The sequence below is a fragment of the Vombatus ursinus genome, unplaced genomic scaffold, assembly GCF_900497805.2.
Source record: "Vombatus ursinus unplaced genomic scaffold, bare-nosed wombat genome assembly UNPS02014789.1, whole genome shotgun sequence".
Classification (NCBI taxonomy): Eukaryota; Metazoa; Chordata; class Mammalia; order Diprotodontia; family Vombatidae; genus Vombatus; species Vombatus ursinus.
The window spans coordinates 11,962,133-11,981,022 of record NW_020954567.1 but is presented as its reverse complement, the minus strand read 5'-3'; the positions used below and the strand labels follow the sequence as shown (position 1 = coordinate 11,981,022).

At 37.5% G+C, this 18,890-nt stretch overlaps 2 pseudogenes; both read left to right on the top strand.

Annotated features, from left to right (window-relative positions):
* Nucleotides 1-914: 914 nt before the first annotated feature.
* LOC114047533 lies at nt 915-2,009 on the top strand (annotated as a pseudogene).
* Nucleotides 2,010-2,450: 441 nt separating this feature from the next.
* LOC114047531 lies at nt 2,451-16,956 on the top strand (annotated as a pseudogene).
* Nucleotides 16,957-18,890: the final 1,934 nt, after the last annotated feature.

The window sequence follows — 18,890 nt, the reverse complement described above, 5'->3', positions numbered from 1 at the left end:
CACCAAAACTCAATTGCTGTACATCAACCTAGAAAGAGGAAGTACCTTAGGGGTGATAGAATCTAACTAGGTGGATTCAGGAAAAGAAGATAATAAAACAGAGGATAGGGAAAGAGTCAGAAAACAAGGCTGTAAAATAGAGGAGAAGACATACAGTTTCAAGTCATATAGACACTATATTAACAAATGTTAAAGTAACCTCTGGGCTAATGCAACATCTGGAAGTTGGAGAGAAAAGCTATTGTAAAGAGGGAACCCCCTTGCCTTCTTCAGACCTGATGACCTTGACCTCATGTATTCCAAAGCAGCCACCATTTTGAGAATGTCTCCATGGAGGGAGGAAGACCTACTCATACTCTACGATCCAGCTACACTGATCTACTTGGTTTTCCTCAAACAGGACACTTCATCTCCTCACATTTACACTGGTTATTTCTCATGCCTGAAATGCCTTCCTCACCTCTAACTCCTAACTTCCCTGACTTCCTTCCAGATACAGTTCAAATCCCACATTCTGCAGAAGGCCTTTCCAGGTCCTCCCCACCCTCCAGTTAGTTAATTTCTTTTGAGATTTCTTCCCATAGTAATTTTCATGTTGGAATATGAGCTTCTTAAGACCAGGGACCATGTTTTTGTTTTCCTTTGTGTTGCCAGTGGGTGACACTTAGTAAGTGCTTAATAAATGCTTGTTTACTTTCTGACTGCCTACCTGCTTGTCTGACTTGGGGAGGTACCACTACTTAGGTCCCACTCTAAGAACCACTCTCTCCTCAGCAGATAGGCCAGGATATCTTGAATTCATATCATGGTGCTTTGAGTTAGCTTAGTTCTTTGAACATGAGCAGAGTATCACTATTGATATCTTCCCATGGAAATTTGAGCAGCAAGTATCATTTGACCATTGTTGATACTTTATGAAGAACATAATTACAGACACATCTCAGACTGTCTTTGCTGTCCTGATTGTCAATGCTGGTGCTGGTGAATCTGAAGCTGGTATCTCAAAGAATGGTTAGATCAGGGGTGGGTAACCTGTGGCGTTGAGGCCACAGTGGCCCTCCAGGTCCTCAAGTGTGGCTGTTTGACTGAATCCAAACTTCACAGAACAAATCCACTTAATAAAAAGATTTGTTCTGTAAAACTTGGACTCAGTCAAAAGGCTGCACCTGAGGACCTAGAAGGCCACATGTGGTTAGACCCATCAGCATGCTCTTCTGGCCTACACATTGGGTGTGAAGCAACTGGTTGTTGGTGTCAACAAAATGTATTCCAATGAGCCACCCTACAGCCAGAGGAAGTAAGAGGAAATGGACAAGGAAGTCAGTATTTATATTAAGACAATCATCTACAACCCAGACAGCTTTTGTACCTATTTCAAGTTGCGGTGGTGACGATGGAAAGTCACTCATAAGGATGGCAAAAATGCTAATAGGACTACTGGGCTTGAAGGTTTGAATTACATAGCTTATCCAAATGACAAAACCCTGCATCTACTCCTCTAAGATGTCTACAAGATTGATAATGGTACTCTACCCATTGACTGTGTGGAGGCTAGTATTTTAAAACCAGGAATGGTGGTGACTTTTGTCCCAGTTAATGCTACAATTGAAGTAAAACTTATTGGAATGCACTGTGTAGCTTTGAGTGAGGGTCTGCCTGGGGACAGAACGTTAGTTTCAATGTGAAGAACATGTCTGTCAAAAATGTCCACTGTGGTAATGTGGCTGGTGATAATAAGAATGATCCACCAAGGCAAGCAGCTGGCTTTACCTCCCGTGTCATTATGCTGAACCGTCCAGACCAAATCAGCCTTGGCTGTGTACCAGCTCTCCCATTGCTCATGCTGTTTGCAAGTTCGGTGAGCTGAACAAAACTGATCATCATTCTGTTAAGAAACTGAAAGATAGACCCCTGAATTCCTGAAATCTTATGATGCTGTCAAGGTTGACATGGTCCTAGTCAAGTTCAGGGATATGGAAAGCTCCTGTGGGTCATTCTGCTGTTTGTGATATAAGACAGGTTATTCAGTCAGTGTCACCAAGGCAGTTGACAAGGAAGGATGTTGGAGTGGGCAAGGTCACAAAGTCTGCCCAGAAGGCTAAATGTATCTTCTGTACCATACCTGCCAGCAGAGACTTCATCAATGGTGGAAGAAAGGTCTTAAGATTGTTTGTCTCAATTGTCTACTTAAGTTTAATAATAAAAAGATTGCTTAATGATTACAATACAAAATAAAAGCTTCAAGGAGGAAAGGAATGCTTTTGTGAACCATTTGTTTCATGGCAGTATTGGTTTGTTTTTTTAAATCAGTAATTTTTAAATGGTAACAATTTGACCAAAAATCTGTTACAGAATTTTAAGACCACTAAAGTAATTGACTGGGAAGAAAATAAAAAGAAGTATTTTGGAAATAGAACTGACAAAACAATTGATTAATTGGTTGTGGGAGAATGAGAGACAGTGAGAAGTTGAGAATAACTCAGGTTGTGAACCTGGCCAACTGGAAGGATGGTAGGTAGTACCCACAATAGAAATAAGGAAGTTTTGAGAAAGAGTGTGTTTAGAGAGGGGAAAATGAGATTTTTCTCTTTAGGTACTTTCTGACCTCAATTAGGCAGAGAATCAGGGCATAAGAAATGGCTACTTAAGAGAGAAAGTTCAATCATATTGCAGTCTGCCCAATTATGCACTGAATTGTTCAGGTTCCTAATGACTCATAGGAAGAGAATGAGAAGAAGAATGTTGGACTAATAAATAAAGAATGTGATTGCTTGGGATGAGAAAGTATGGGAAAATACATGCCAGGGAAAAATACCAGGTTTCTCACTAGGGATTCTGTAGAAGGAAATGAAAGCTTGGGAGAAAGGTTGGATATCTGTCTAACTGGAAGTATGTTATGCTCATTATAGCAAACATTCTTTCCCAGGAGATAAGGATCTACCTCCCTGGAACGAGGGGTTTGACACAGTAAGAAAAATTTCCCTATTGTTCCATCAGCTGCAAAATTGGACTTCCCATGCGTAGTATATATATATTTTTAGCTTATAATGGAAGAAGCTAAATCACTTTTCATTAATATGACTCCTTCCACTGGAAATGGAGATTAATGAATAGGCCACAAGAATAAATCAGCTTGGAATCAGGAAGACTTGAATTCAAATCCTTTCTTGGACACTTACTAGCAGTGTGACCCTGGGAAAGTCACTTAAGATCTTAATTTTCTTATTGTAAAATGAGGCAGAGGAATAGAGGGCAGGGGTGGGGGTGGAACTCAATGGTCTTAGGATTGTTTGTCTCAATTTGTCTACTTTTAGCTTTAAATCTATGATCCAAAGAAGCATGCTTTCCATTGAATGAGGAAATAAATCAGAAATATCCAATGAGCAATATAACACAATCAATTGTTATCTTGTGCAGTGGCATTATAACCCTTACTATATTCCTTGCAGAAGAGAATGTGCTTAAGGTTTGAGTCTTGTAAATAAAGCATGTGACTTTACAGAACAAATACCTCTGTATATCAAGCCATTCTATCAAGCGGATCTTTTACAGAAAGCAAAAATAATGAGCAAAGCATCGAGCTTGCGTGTCTCCAATCTGGGGATCAGGACGCTGAAGTCATAACTGGTAAATCTCTGATTCACTTCTTGCCACTACATCTCTTTGTCTGGCTTGCGAGGATTCCCAGGAGGGAGAGTCTCCACCCAAAGGGATGTTACTGTCTGCCAGTCCCTCTTCTTCTCCTCCTACCCCTGACCCTAGGAATCTCAAAGCTTTCTGGAAAATGAAAATTAGAGCTTTACAGTAAAGTCAGGGACTCCTTACTCTGAAGGAGGATCCAGCCAGGCCACACTGAATGTAAACAAACATAAGAAGATTTTTTTTTTGTACGGGGTCCCTTCAGCTCTTCTTTTTGTTCAACTTTATTCATACTTCAACAATTAACAAATTCATAGACTAAAAGAGTTGAAAGGGGCTTCAGATGTCACCTGGCCCACTCCATAACTGAACAATGGCCACCTCTATAACAAGTGCTCACCTCGTTGTGGCATGAAGAGGCCTTCCCATCCCATTTTTTGGAGAACTGTAATTGTTAGCGTTTAAGTGCCTGTCAGTCACTGTGCTAAGTGCAGGGAAGTTTTCCTTACAGCAAACCTCAATCTCCCATTCTGCAACTTCTGTCCATTGCCCTTAGATCTGTCTTCAGTGGAAGTCCTACTTCACAGGATATTCCTTCTGGGACTCAAAGACAGTTACCCTGTCTCTCCTGAATCTTGTCTTCTCCAAGCCAAACATTTCCCATTCCCTTCAAAGGAACCTCAAATAGCAGTCTCTAGTCTTCTCACCATTCAACTTCATTTTCTCTGGATGTGTTCTGGCTTATCCATGCCTTGCTTAAGATGTGCATACTCAACTGAATACAGTACTCCAGACCACATCAGAATATCTTCTCCCAACTTCTGGAGCCTAGGCTTTTCTTAATGTAATCTAGGTATTTATCTACCTAACTGTTTGTCTGTCTATCCATCATCTTTGCCATCGCTCTGTCTTTACGTATATTCATATAAGTATATATACATAAATGTATATATGTGTACACATATGTATAGAGGGCTGTTAAGTCATGCTATTGATTCACGTTAAGCTTACAATCCTCTGAACCTCCCAGATCTTTTTTACATGTTGTTTCTCTATTTCTCCTCATTCTATTCTTGTTTATTTTTAAACCTAAAATGTTCTTTGTTATTTTAAAATTTATTTCTTTAAAATTTTATCATACTGCATTTCACTTATTAAAGGAAGAAATTAATCATTATATAATAAAATAATTTATCAGTTCTAATGCTCTGGGACAAAAGAAGGGACTCCAACAGATATTGGTGTAACTAAATTTCCCTCTCACTACATTACGTTATCTGATCCCTTTGTTTGTGACTTATTTCCCAAACTAAACCCTTCTTCTAATTTCTCCTTCAGTCCTAGAGATCTGCCAAATAATTCTACTAAAATATTGTTTTATCTTTCTTTCTCCCTTGATCTTTACCCAAGATGTCTCCATCTTGTTTTTCACCTCTCAGATTTCTTCACTTGTACACAAACATATGTACATATGTGTATACACATATATGTATATATATATAAACACATACTACATACACACATATAAAACACATATACACACAGAGCTAGGTAGAATGCCAGGACAGGAGTCAGAAAGACCTGAGTTCAAATCCAGCCTCAGACACTTATTAGCTATATGAACCTGGGTAAATCACTTAACCTTTTTTGCCTCAGTTTCCTCCTCTGTAAAATGATGGAGAAGAAATGGCAAACCACTGCAGCATCTTTGCCAAGAAAACCCCAAATGAAGTCACAAAGAGTAAGATATGACTGAAATGACTGAGCAACAACATATATAATGAACATACACATGCACATATATATATGTACACAAGTGTGTATGTGTGTGTGTATAATGCAATATTGTTCCACAATCTCTTTTATCTACAGTGTTCCTTTTGAATAATGCATTCTCCTTCCAGAGTTGTAGGAGCTTAATAAATGCTCATTGATTAAGTAAGTGATTCATGCGTCCCATCCCACCAAGGACCTGTGATTCCTATGGAGTTAGATTTGACTCTGGGAAATAAGATCCCCAGTTCAAAGGCAACATAGTGAAATGGATAAAGAGCAGGGCTTAGATTGAGGAGAAAACTGGATTCAAATCTTACCTCGGCTTCTTACTAACTTTATGACCATAGGCAAGTCATTTAATGTTGCTGAATTTCATTTTCTCATCTGTAAAATTAAGACAATAAATCCATTCAAGGCTGCAGTGAGGATGAAATAAAATCATGGATATAAAGTACTTTGTCAACCTGAAGACACATTATAAATGGCAGTTGTCATCGTAGTTGCTGCTGCTACCATTTTATTCTCTTCGTTACTCACATTCAGTGAATGTATACATAGATGTATAGATGTGTGAGATCAGTGATTTTAACGCTGTCTTCCTTTTTTGGATATTCTCTTCTGTAGACAATGGTCTTCTCTACTTCTATTTGTCTTCCTTTGTTGTGGCTGCTACTTTCTCTGGCCTCTGGTTTGGTAGATCTGAGGATTTTTGGTTTTGTTTTGTTTTTCTCTCCTCTCTCAACTATTCTAAATTTAAAGCAATCTTGATGAGGAACAAAAGTCTTAAGGCAAATGTGTTTTTACCAGTCTTGGTTAGATGAATGCCATTGTTTGCCAAGATCCCATAATTTTTATATTTTAAGGCAGTATGGGATAACTGATAGGAAAAGGAATAAACATTTACATAGCGCCTATTACATGCCAGGCACTATGCTAATTGCTTTACGAATAATATCTCATTTGATCCTCACAACAACCCTGGGAGTTGGGTGCTATTATTATGCTATTATTATTCAGCTGAGGAAACTGAAGCAGTTAGAGGTTAAATGACTTGCCCTGTGTTACATAGGTAGTGTCAGAGGTTGGGTTTGAACTCGGATCTTCTTGACTCCAGGCCCAGCTCTCTATCCACTGAGCTGCCTTGTTGTCTAGACTTGTGGCCAAGAAGATCAGGATTCACACACTGCCCTTGACATTTATTTACTGTGTGACTTTAGGTAAGTCATTTAAACTTTTTAAGCCTCAATTGCCTCATCTGAAAAATGAGAAAATTGGACTTAATGACTTCTAAGGTCCCTTCCAGCTCTAAATCTGTGATCTAATACTCATGGTCCAGAAGTCCAAGTCCTGTTCTCAAATGCCATCTTTTTAAAATGTAATTTAAAAAATTTTCCATTGACAATTCATACCTTCAATATGGTAGCTAGGTGGTATAGTGAAAAGAATGCTAGATTTGGAGTCAGGAAGACATGAGTTCCAATCCTGCCTCAGGCACTTAGTATCTGTTTGACGCTAGGCAAGCCACTTAACTTCTGTATACCTCAGTTTCTTCAACTGTAAAAAAGAAATAATAATAATAGTATCTACCTCATAGGGGTTTAGTGAGGATCAACCTCAAGATGCTACAGAAATATGAGCTGCTGCTGCTACTACTACTACTACTACTACTACTACTACTACTATTACTATTACTACTAACATGATGATTATTATAGAGGCACCAAAGGCGATCAATATTTATTACCCAATGAAGGTTCTGCTGCCTATTACCTACTGACCTTCAGGACATTCTCCATTCTGCCTTGATGAGTTCAGTGCCTGGCTCATAGTCTTTTTATCCTCCCTAATTCCTGCCCTCATATTAGGAGACTTCAGCATATGTAGCAATATTTTCTCAAACACTTTAACTTCATAGTTTCTCAACTTACTCACTTTCCCATGAACTACTTACTCCTCCACTCTACCACAGCTACACCCAGTGATGGTCATACCCTTGATTTTGCCATCACCCACAAGTGCTCCACTTCCATGTCCATGAACTCTGAAATACCTTTATCTGATCACAATCTGTTCTCATTTCACCTCTCCCTCTTCTTTGAAATCTCTGAACTTTGTTCTTCATCCTCAACATGATCTAAAACTCCTCTATCCCTTGCTTCTTTCCCAGATCATTACCCCTGCATTGACTACATGCTCTATCTTGACCCTTTGGTGATCCAATTAAACTCTCTTCTCTTGAGTCCCTTACCCTCTTATCCTATCAATCTTGCCATGCTAAAGCCTCAGGCTTGTATTGCCCCCACCATCCTATGCCTTTGCTCTTATTCATGTGTTGCCAAATGAAGCTGGAGAAAATAATGAAACTATTGATGGACCCATGAAAAATTTATGTTACATAACCCAACTGGGTTTTCACTTCATCAAGATAATCCTTTTATAACTCTTGAATCAATTCATTATCTCCCTCACTATAGTGGCTTTTTAAAACCTTCCTCAAATATCCCATAGATTCCTCTTTCCTTAAGCTCTCAACTGAGAATCTTGTCTCATATTTTATTGAAAAAATTGAGATAATTCACAATTGAGAGCTCCCTCTTCTCTTCTCCTCATCTCACATTACCCAGGTGCCTTCTGCTACTACCTCTTCCTTTACTTCTATTTTAAATGATGAGGTAGTCCTTCTCTTTGTGAAGGCAAATTCCTTTACACATATAAACAGTCCCATTCCATCTTGCCTTTTCTAATATTTTGCTCCTTCTATCACTCTCATTCTGTCATTAATCTTCAGTTTCTTTCCATCTTATGGCCAATTACCTACTGTTTACTAATATGGCCTTGTATCTCCCATCTCCAAAAAACTCTCACTTGATCCATTCATCCCCACTACCTATTGTACATTTCTTCTCCCTTTCCTGGTTAAACTCCTTGAGAAGACTGTCTACAATCAGTGGTTCCACTTCCTTCCCTCTTATTCTCTTCCTAACTCTGAAATCTAGCTTTCAACCTCATTGTTCAACTAAAATAGCTCTCTCCAAACTTAGCAATGATTAATTAGTTGCCAAATCTAATGGTCTTTTTTCAATATGCTCATTCTTCTTGACCTCTCTACAGGTTTTAACACTGTCGGTCCCTCTCTTGTCCCTGATGCTCTCTTCTTTCTAGGTTTTCATGACACTCCTCTCTCCTGTTTTTACTACTACCCATATCTGATCACTCCTCAGTCACGTTGGCTAGATTCTCATCCAGGGTTGTTCCTGCTAAGCATAGGTGTAACTCAAGGCTCTGTCCTCGGTCCTCTTACCTTCTCCCTCTATGCTAGTTTACTTGATTGTCTCATAAGGTCCCATGAATTCAATTGTTATTTCTTTATAAATGATTCTCAGATCTATTTATCCAGCCTTAACCTCTCTCAACCTCCAGTTTCACATCTCTAACTGCTTATTAGATATACTCAACTGGATATTCCACAGACATTTTAAACTCAGCATGTCCAAAACTGAATTCATTATCTTTCCCCCAAAATCTTCTCCTCTTCTGAACTTTCCTATTACTATCAAGGGTACCACCAACCTACTAGTCACCTAGGTTACTCTCCTAACTTTGTCTACCATACTTCCTAAAACATTTTCATTTTGGATTCTCACACCAGACCTGGCATTCATACATTAGAAGTACCCTCCACCCTGTAGCCTCTCCCTCTAATTGGATGTTTTCTCTAGCACCTTCATTTAAGAAAGATGCTCAGGCCAGTCATGTCTTCATTCCTCTACAGCTTACACTCTTGACTTTTTCTACCATGCTTTCATGCTGAGTGCCTTCATCTCCTCCCTCCTTTTTCCATCTTTCTTTTATGTGTTGTCTTTCCCCATTAGAATGTATGCTTCTTGTGGGCAGGGACTATATTTCTTTTTGTTTCTATTTGTATTCTCAGCACTTAGCCTAGTGCCTGGCACATAGGACATGCTTAATTAATGCATGTTGACTGACTGACAGATGAGAAAATTGAGGTTAAATGGAGGTTAGGTGACTTGCCTAGAGTTACACAGTAAACAAGTTATAGAATCATAAATTTAGCATTCAAAGGGACCTTAATGATAATCAAGTTTAATTCCCTAATTTTAGAGGAACAAATTGATACCCAGAGTGGTTAGATCACTTGCCCAGGGTCATACAGCTAGTACATGTCTGAGGCAGAATTCAGACTCAGATTTTCCTGACTCCTTGATCAGTACTCTATCAACTCTACCACTCAGCTAAAAAGACTCAAGGGCACAGGATAGCCGTCTTTGAGTATTTAAGCCCCTGAAATGTGAAAAAGATAAAAAAAATTATTCTGTTTGACCCCAGAGAAAAGTAAGAGCAATGGGGTGAAAGTAGCAAAAAGGAGAATTTAGGTTTGTTGTCAGAGAAAAAGAAAAAAAAAACCTACTAAGTAATTAGAGCATCCCATAAAATAGAATGAATGACCTTGGTAGATAGATAGTGGTTTGTCCCTCATTGAAAGTTTTTGAACAAAGACTGAATGACCTTTTTTTCAATATGTTATAGCAGGGATTCCTTTCAAATATGGGTGAGGCTGAATGGCCACTGAAGTCTTTACCTACTGTAAAATTCTGTAATTCTTATTACATTCTACATATGGGAGACCAACTGACCAAAGACAAGAAGGTGAGGAAAGGAATTTCAAGGATAGGGAATAACTAACAGGTCTGATTACCAGAAATGGAAAGTTCATGAAGGGGAGGAATAGAAAATAAGTGGCGGCCGTATTGTAGAAGCCTTTAAGTGTCTGGCTAAAGACTTTGTATTTCAGCCTAGTGGCAATTAGGGAATCGGTAAAAATATGTGAGTAGATAGAGTAGAGGAGGAGAAACTGGAAGCAGGAATATCAGTTAGGAGACTTACAATAGTAAGAGGAGTGATGATGAGGGTAGAGGTTGTATGACTGGAGAGAAGCAGTTGGATGTGAGAAATGGTGTAAGGGGTAAAATTAGTGACACTTAGCTGCTGACTAATATGGGGGTTGAGTGATGAAACAGTCATTGACAACTCCAAGATTTCAAACTTGGGTGACTATGAAGGGTAGTGGTGCTCTTACCAGAAATAGGGAAGTGTGGAAGAGGGATAGGTTTCAAATTTGTTGAGTTTGTGATGCTTGTGAGACATCTTTGTGGAGATGTCCAGCAGGCAATTGACAAATCAAGACTAAAGTCCCAGTGTGTCAGCCTCTATTCCCAGCTTTGTTTGTTTGTTTTTTGTTTTTTTTTCCAAAATCATGCCATTGATTCCTTTACCTAAGTCACTGATAAAAATGCTAAACAGTATAGGTCCAAGCAGATCTCTGAAGCATGCACACCATTGCAGTGATAGTTTGAAACCGTCAAAAGTCATTTGGAGCCAAGTCTGGAAAATAAGGTGGGAGATAAAGCTGGGTGATCTTGTTTGAGGTTAACAAACAAGGTTTGACTATCAGATAAAGAGACTGTATTTCAGATGATAAGTTGGCCCAGAAGAAAACTCCCTAAGAGTCCCTAAAGTGTTTTAAACAAGAGCAGAAACATTGGAATAAATAAATAAATAATCTACTCACATTTACTACTTTGAGAGACATAGTGGAGTAAATAGAGTCTTAGACTTGCAATTAAAAGACATTATAATGTAAATTCCTTTAGTGTAGAGATTATTTTATTCTTTATATTTGTATCTCCAGATGCTAGCACATAGTAGCTGGAACACAATAGGTGCTAAAAATGTTTATTGATTGATTGCTTAATTGATTTGGTTTGAATCTTGCCTCAGACCATAGCTATGTGATTACAGGCAAATCGTTAACTTCACAGGGTTATTGTGAAGGTAAAATGAGATGATATTTGTAAAGCACTTACCACAGTGCCTGGCACATAGTAGATATTCAATAAATACTTCTCTTCACTTCTTCTTCTTCTTTTCATCTGTAAAAAAGGAATAATACCTATCCCAAAGGGTTGTTGTGAAGAAGTCTTAAAATAATATGATGCCCTCGGCTTTCCCCCATGCTGAGAGGGGCTGCCCACTTGAACCTGTTGGGTAGATAAAGATGCTTACAATCTGTTCTGTTGCCTTAGAATGAGGGGTCAACTTTGACCAGAGATACTTCCTGATGGATGCAGTCTGATTCCAGAGATATTAAAGGGACTTAACCTCTTTGGAAGGAAGAAATCTGTTCCAGCTGAACATGGAACTTCATTGGATAATACTCTATCCAAAGGAGAGGAGAAACAACATCAAAAACTGATGATGAGGAGGATAACAGAATTAAAAGGAAGAGGAAATGGAATATGAAGAAGAAAAAACAGGCTTCCAAAACCATTTCAGTCAATTCTAATGAGGAAGAAGATACTATACTATAGACATCCTCACTGGAAGCAAAGATTAAAGATAAAAAAGGAAAAGAAAATAAATTAACTGCATAGAAATAGCAACGACTTTGAAAGGAAAAGATAAATCATTTCTAAATTTTAAAAAATCACATCCAAGGAACAAATCTTCCTGAACCCATTGCTACATTTCAGCAACATGACCAGCAATAGAAGATGTACTCCTGACTGCTCTAGAACATCCTAGATGCAGGTTTCCATAGACCCACTCCAATCTAAATGCAAGCAAATCTCATCATGCTTCATGGTTGTGAACTTCTGGCTTCTTCTTCTGCTGGATCTGGAAAGACCTGGCTTTCAGCATTCCTATTTTAATCTAGCTGAAATAACCCACAAATAAAGACTTCACAGCACTGATCATATTGCCCACATGAGAACTTGCCAGGCAGATTCTTTGAGAGTTAGTAGGAATCTCTGAGCACACAGGATTCATAATGCATATGATATATAAAGTGGCTATGGTGGCCAAGGAGTTTGGGGTTAAATCATCTAATAAATGGATATTCTTTTGACTACTCCTAATTGATGAATTTGTTTGTTGCAACAAGATTAGCTAGGAACAGATCTATTGGGATATCATTTTATACCAACAAGATTGGCTAAAATGATAGAAGGGGAAATTGGCAAATGTTGGGTAGGATGTGGAAAAATTAGGACACTAATTCATTGTTGGTGAAATTGTAAAATGCTCCAACCATTTTAGAGAGCAATCTGGAATTATGCTCAAAGAGTTATTAAAGTACCTATACCCTTTGACACTATTTGGTCTATTTTCAAAGATGATTAGGGAAAAAGGAAAAGAACCTATATGTCTTAAAATGTTCATAGTAGCTCTCTTTGTCGTGGTAAAGAACTAGAAATTGCAAGAATGCCCATCAATTGGGGAATGGCTGAACAAGTTGATTGTGATGGAATACTACTGAACCATAAGAAATCATGAGCTCAGGGATAGAGCCAAGATGCTGGAGAGAAGCCAGGAAGTTGCCTGAGCTTTTCCCATTTTCCCTCAGAAACAACATTAAATCAAACCTCTAAACAAATTCTGGAATGATAGAATTTACAAAAAGATGGAGTGAAACAATTTTCCAGCTTAAGATAACTTAGGACTTCAGGAAAGGTCTGTCTCACTTGGGTAAAAGGAGAGTGCAACTCAGTGCAGAAAGTGTCTGGGAGTGCAGAAGACTCTTAGCCACAGCACAGATCAGCAGCTGAGGTCCCTTAGTCCTGGATCAGCAGATGAGTGGTATAGCAGGTCAGCTGTGAGGCCTCCAGACCCAGCACAGAAGGCAAATTGCAAGCCCCAGATACCAGACAATAGGCATGATGAGGCCAGGCCGCCCCAGTGCAGTGAGCAAGCCACCAGCACCTGAGGCCCTGGCACACAAAACCAGTGACCAGGCCCATGGGCCCCAGCATAAGAAGCTTGGGACTGTGCCTCCCCTGCCCCTGGAGCAGAGCTCAACTTTAAAAGCCATGAAATAGGGAAAAATATGAGCAAGAAGCAAACAAGAACCTTGACCATAGAGAGCTTCTATGGTGACAGGGAAGATCAAAACACAAACTCAGAATGTCATAATGCCTAAATGTGAAACCTCAATGGGGAATGTGAATAGGTCTCAAGCCCAAAAAGCTTTCTTGGAAGAACTCAAAAAGGATTTTAAAAGTCAAATAAGAGCAGTAGAAGAAAAATTGGGAAAAGAAATGAAAGGTATGCAAGACAGAGTCAATAACTTGGGAAAGGAAGGACAAAAATTGACTGAAGAAAACAATTCCTTAAAAAAATACAATTGGCCAAATTAAAAAAAAAATCCACTGAAGAAAACAACTGCATAAAAATAGAATTGGCCAAATGGAAAAGGAGATGCAAAAGCTAACTGAAGAAAATAATTCCTTATAAATTAGAATTAGGCAAATGGATGTTAATGACTCTGTGAGACATCAAGAATCAGTCAAATAAAACAAAAGAATGAAAAAAAACAAAATAAAATGTAAAATACCTCATTGAAAAACAACTGAAATATATATACATATATATATATATGAAAAAATTAAGGAGTGAAAAAAAGAATTGTATTGGGAGAGGAAAGGGAGAGGCAGAATAGTGTAAATTACATCACATGAAGAGGCATAAAAGACCTATTACAGTAGAGAGAAAGAAGGGAGAGAGATGAGCCTTGTTTGAACCATACTCTCATCAGATTTGGCTCAGAGAGGGAATAACATACACACTCAATTGGAGAGAGAATTTATCTTACTCTATAGGGAACTAGGAGGAGAAAGGAGAAAGAAAAGGGAGGGAGGCTGATACACGGTGGGCAGATTGAGGGAAGCAGTGGTCAGAAGCAAAACACTGGTGAGGAGGGATAGGGTAAAAGGAAAGAGAAAAGTATAAACAGGGAAGAAACAAGATGGAGGGAAATACACAGTTAGTAATCATAACTGTGAATGTGATGAATTCTCCTATAAAACAGAAGCAAATAGCAGAGTGGATTAAAAACCACAATCCTACCATTTTATTTTTACAGGAAACACATTTAAAGCAGAGAAATACACATAGAGTAAAGATAAAAGGCTGGAGCAGAATATATTATGCTTCAGCTGAAGTAAAAAAAAAAAGGCAGGGGTAGCAATCCTGATATCAGACAAAACAAAGGCAAAAATAGACCTAATTAAAAGAGATAAGGAAGGAAACTACATCTTGTTAAAAGGTACTATAAACAATGAAGTAATATCAATATTAAACATATATGCACCAAGTGGTATAACATCCAAATTCTTAGAGAAGTTAAGTGAGTTAAAGGAAAAAATAGCAAAAAACAAAAAAAAACAAAAAAAAACAAAAAAACCCCCAAAAAACAAAACAAAACAAAACAAAAAAACAAAAACTATACTAGTGGGGGACCTCAACCTCACCCTCTCAGAACTAGATAAATCTAACCATAAAATAAACAAGAAAAAGGTTAAGGTGGTGAATCAAATTTTAGAAAACTTACATATGGTAGACCTCTAGAGAAAACTGAATGGGGATAGAAAGGAATATACCTTTTTCTTGGTGGTACATGGTACCTACACAACAATTGATCATGTATTAGGGCAGAAAAACCTCACAATCAAATACAGAAAGGCAGAAATGCATCGTTTTCAGTTCATGAAGCAATAAAAATTAGGTGCAAAAAGGGCCATGGAAAGATAGAATAAAAATTAATTGGAAACTAAATAATCTAATCCTAAAGAATAAGTGAGTCAAACAACAAATCATAGAAACAATAATTTCATCAAAGAGAATGACAATAATGAAACAATATACCAAAACTTATGGGTTGCAGCCAAAGCAGTTCTTAGGGGAAATTTTCTATTTCTAAATGCTTACATGAATAAAATAGAGAAAGAAGAGAGCGATGAATTGGGTATGCAACTGAAAAAGCTAGAAAAAGAACAAATTAAAGATCTCCAATTAAATACCAAATTAGAAATTCTGAAAATCAAAGGGGAGATCAATAGAATTGAAAGTAAGAAAATTATTGAACTAATGAATAAAACTAAGAGCTGGTTTTATGAAAAAAAACAACAACAAAATAGATAAACTTTTGGTTAATTTGATTTAAAAAGAGAAGAAAACTAAATTGCCAGCATCAAACATGAAAACAGTGACTTCACCAATGAAGAGGAAATGAAAACAATAATTAGGAGCTATTTTGCCCAACTGTATGCCAATAAATTTGAAAATCTAAGTGAAATGGATGAATATTTACAAAAATATAAATTGCCCAGATTAACAGAGAGGAAATGAAATACTTAAATAACCCCATTTTAGAAAAAGAAATTGAACAAGCCATCAATGAACTCCCTAAGAAAAAATCTCCAGGGACAGATGGATTTACAAGTGAATTCTATCAGACATTTAAAGAATAATTAATTCCAACACAATATAATACAATAAAAATTCCAACACAATATAAACTATTTGGAAAAATAGGCAGAGTCCTACCAAATTCTTTTTATGATACAAATATGGTGCTAATACCTAAACCAGGAAGAGCCAAAACAGAGAAAAAATTATAGACCAATTTCCCTAATGAATATTAATGCAAAAATTTTAAATAAAATATTAGCAAAGAGATTATAGCAACTTATCTCAAGGATAGCACACTAGAACTAGGTAGGATTTATGGAATGCAGGACTGGTTCAGTATTAGGAAAACTATCAGCATAATTGATCATATCAATAATAAAACTAATAGAAAACATGATTATTTCAATAGATGCAGAAAAAGCTTTTGACAAAATACAGAACCCATTCCTATTAAAAACACTAGAGAACATAGGAATAAATGGAGTTTTCCTTAAAATGATAAGCAGTATCTATCTAAAACCATCAGTGAACATTATATGTAATGGGAATAAGGTAGAAGCTTTTCTCATAAAATCAGGGAAGAAGCAAGAATGCCAATTATCACCTCTATTGTTTAATATTGGACAAGAAAAGTTAGTTTAGTGATAAAAGTTCTAAGTTTCTACTTATATAATTATTTCAACCTACCTGTCCTTGTTTTCATTCCGTCCATTGAAAGAGCTAAAAAACTTTTCCACAACCTCATTTGTGATGATATTAGTATGGTTGTAATTCATATGCAGATAATCCAGCAGCAGAGAGAAAACACAGTCCATAGTTTCAGAGCAGGAAAAATCTGTGTCCTTATCTGCCCTGCCTTGCCAGCAAGAGAAATTTATTTTAAGGGCATGAATTTAGTAATTAGGGCTTTCCAACCAGTGCAATGGAATATATTCGCATGATAGGCTGAAGTGGAAAAGCAGGGCATAAAGGAAATACTATGACACCCTTCAACAAAAATGGTAAGCCATTATTATGAAGTGTTGCCAATGTGATATGGCAGGGAGAATGTCCTGTGCCAGAGCACATTAGAAGCTTCCACAAAGTTCCAAGCAAACAAAAGAAGATGATTAAGAAGTCACTGGAAAGGGAGAACATTGGTATACCAGAGCATTTCTTGGAAAGTTCTGAATGAGCAAAAAAATTACTCATCAGAATGCCAGAAAAAAGACAGCACCTACTAAATATAGACACAATAATCAGATTTCTTCAGAGACAATTCCAGAATTATAATTACACACTCTTAAGTATGCCAATATGAAGTGCTATTTTCATGGAACACTTTGAGTCACCTATTTTCCTAGACTGACTGAAATAAAACTCCAGGAAGCCATCAGTATGGAATGTGATATGTGACCATGTCCATTCACTGCTCTTAATCAAATTTCAATTTACAGCAGACTTTAGGAATAATACTTTGGAAGGAGCACTGTTCATGGAAATATGTGTGAGTTGAATCCACAGCAAAGACCCTAGTGCAAAGACTGGCCAAGAAACACCCACAGATGGTCATCTTTAAAAGTTTCCTTGGAAGATAGAGGGAGTGATCGCTGTTGGATGGCACAAAGTAGAACTTCAACTGTCTCTTGAGGGTTTGAGATGGAGGACATCTTTTCTTTTCTTTTTTTAAATTAATTACTTTATCTTTAGTTTTCAACATTCACTTCCACAAGATTTTGAGTTCCAAATTTTCTCCCCATCTCGTCCCTCCCCCCACCCCAAGATGGCATGCTTTCTGAATACCCCTAATCTGCCCTCCCTTCTCTCACCCCCCCTTCTCTTATTACCTTCCCCTTCAATTTTCCTGTAGGGCAGGATAGATTTCTATACCCCATTTCCTGTATATCTTATTGCCCAGTTGCATGTGAAAACAAAATTTTTTTAAACTTTTGTTTTTAAAATTTTGGGTTTCAAATTTTCTCCCTTCCTCCCTCTCCACCCACCCTCATTGAGAAGGCAAGCAACTCAGAACAGGTTATACATGTGTAGTCATGCAAAACACTTCCATAGCAGTCATATTGTGAAAAACTAAATATATTTCCCTTCATCCTATCCCACCCCCCCATTTATTCTATTCTCTCTTTTGACCCTGTCCCTCCTTAGAAGTGTTTGTTTCTGATTACCCCCTCCCCCAATCTGCCCTCCCCTCTATCATCCTCCTGCTCTCTTGTCCCCTTCCTTTCCCTATTTTCTGTAGAGTAAGATAGATTGAAGACATCTTTTCAAGATGAATATTGAGTGATGCATCAGAAAACCAATGTACTTTGTAGTTTACTGTTCTATATATTTAGCATTCCTTAAATAGGCTTCAGGAAACCTTTGAGAGTACACAGCAAAGGGGCTCTGTAGAGAAAAAGAATTTCTATTGCTTCTTATTGGAGTAATTTAAATTCCTGGAAATGAGCGTCAACTCTTTTCTGTTGACTATCCTCATACAATCAGGGAAGCCCCAAATTCCTTTTCCATCATGTTGCTATTAAATTATTGCCAGCCTCTTGTAGGCTACTCACTTTCTACCACGTAACTATGTTGCCTTATCCAATCTCTTTCTGTACAGATTGGCTTTAGTTGATTACTGTTCCACGGTTTACCCTGATGGGAATGAATGTTCATATTACTCAATATTCTTTTGGTATCACTCTTATAAGTCTGCCTTTCTAAAGAGTTTTTTTTTTTTTGGCCTTAATTTCATTTAGTAAGCAGATCCTTGTCAAAAGTACTACATAGGGAGATAGAAATTATTTTTGGTGCATATAAGCTTGGTGTTTTTGTAAATGTTGGGCTTTTTGGTTTTGTTTTTGTTTATATTCATATTAAACATATTTTTACATTAGTTGTGTTGTAAAGAAGAATTAGAACCAGTGGGAGGAACCACAAGAAAGAAGAAACAAAACAAAACAAAAAAGAGAGCAAATAGTATGCTTTGATCTGCATTCAGACTCCATAGTTCTTTCTCTGAATGTGGATAGCATTTTCCATTATGAGTCTTTTGGAGTTGTCTTCAACCCTTGCATTGCTAAGAGGATCCAAATCTATGAAAGTTAGTCATTGAACAATGTGGCTGCTACTGAGTACAATTTTCTCCTGGTTCTGCTCACTTCACTCAGCATCAGTTTGTATAAGTCTTTCCAGGTTTTTCTGAAGTCTGCCTGTTCATCATTTCTTAC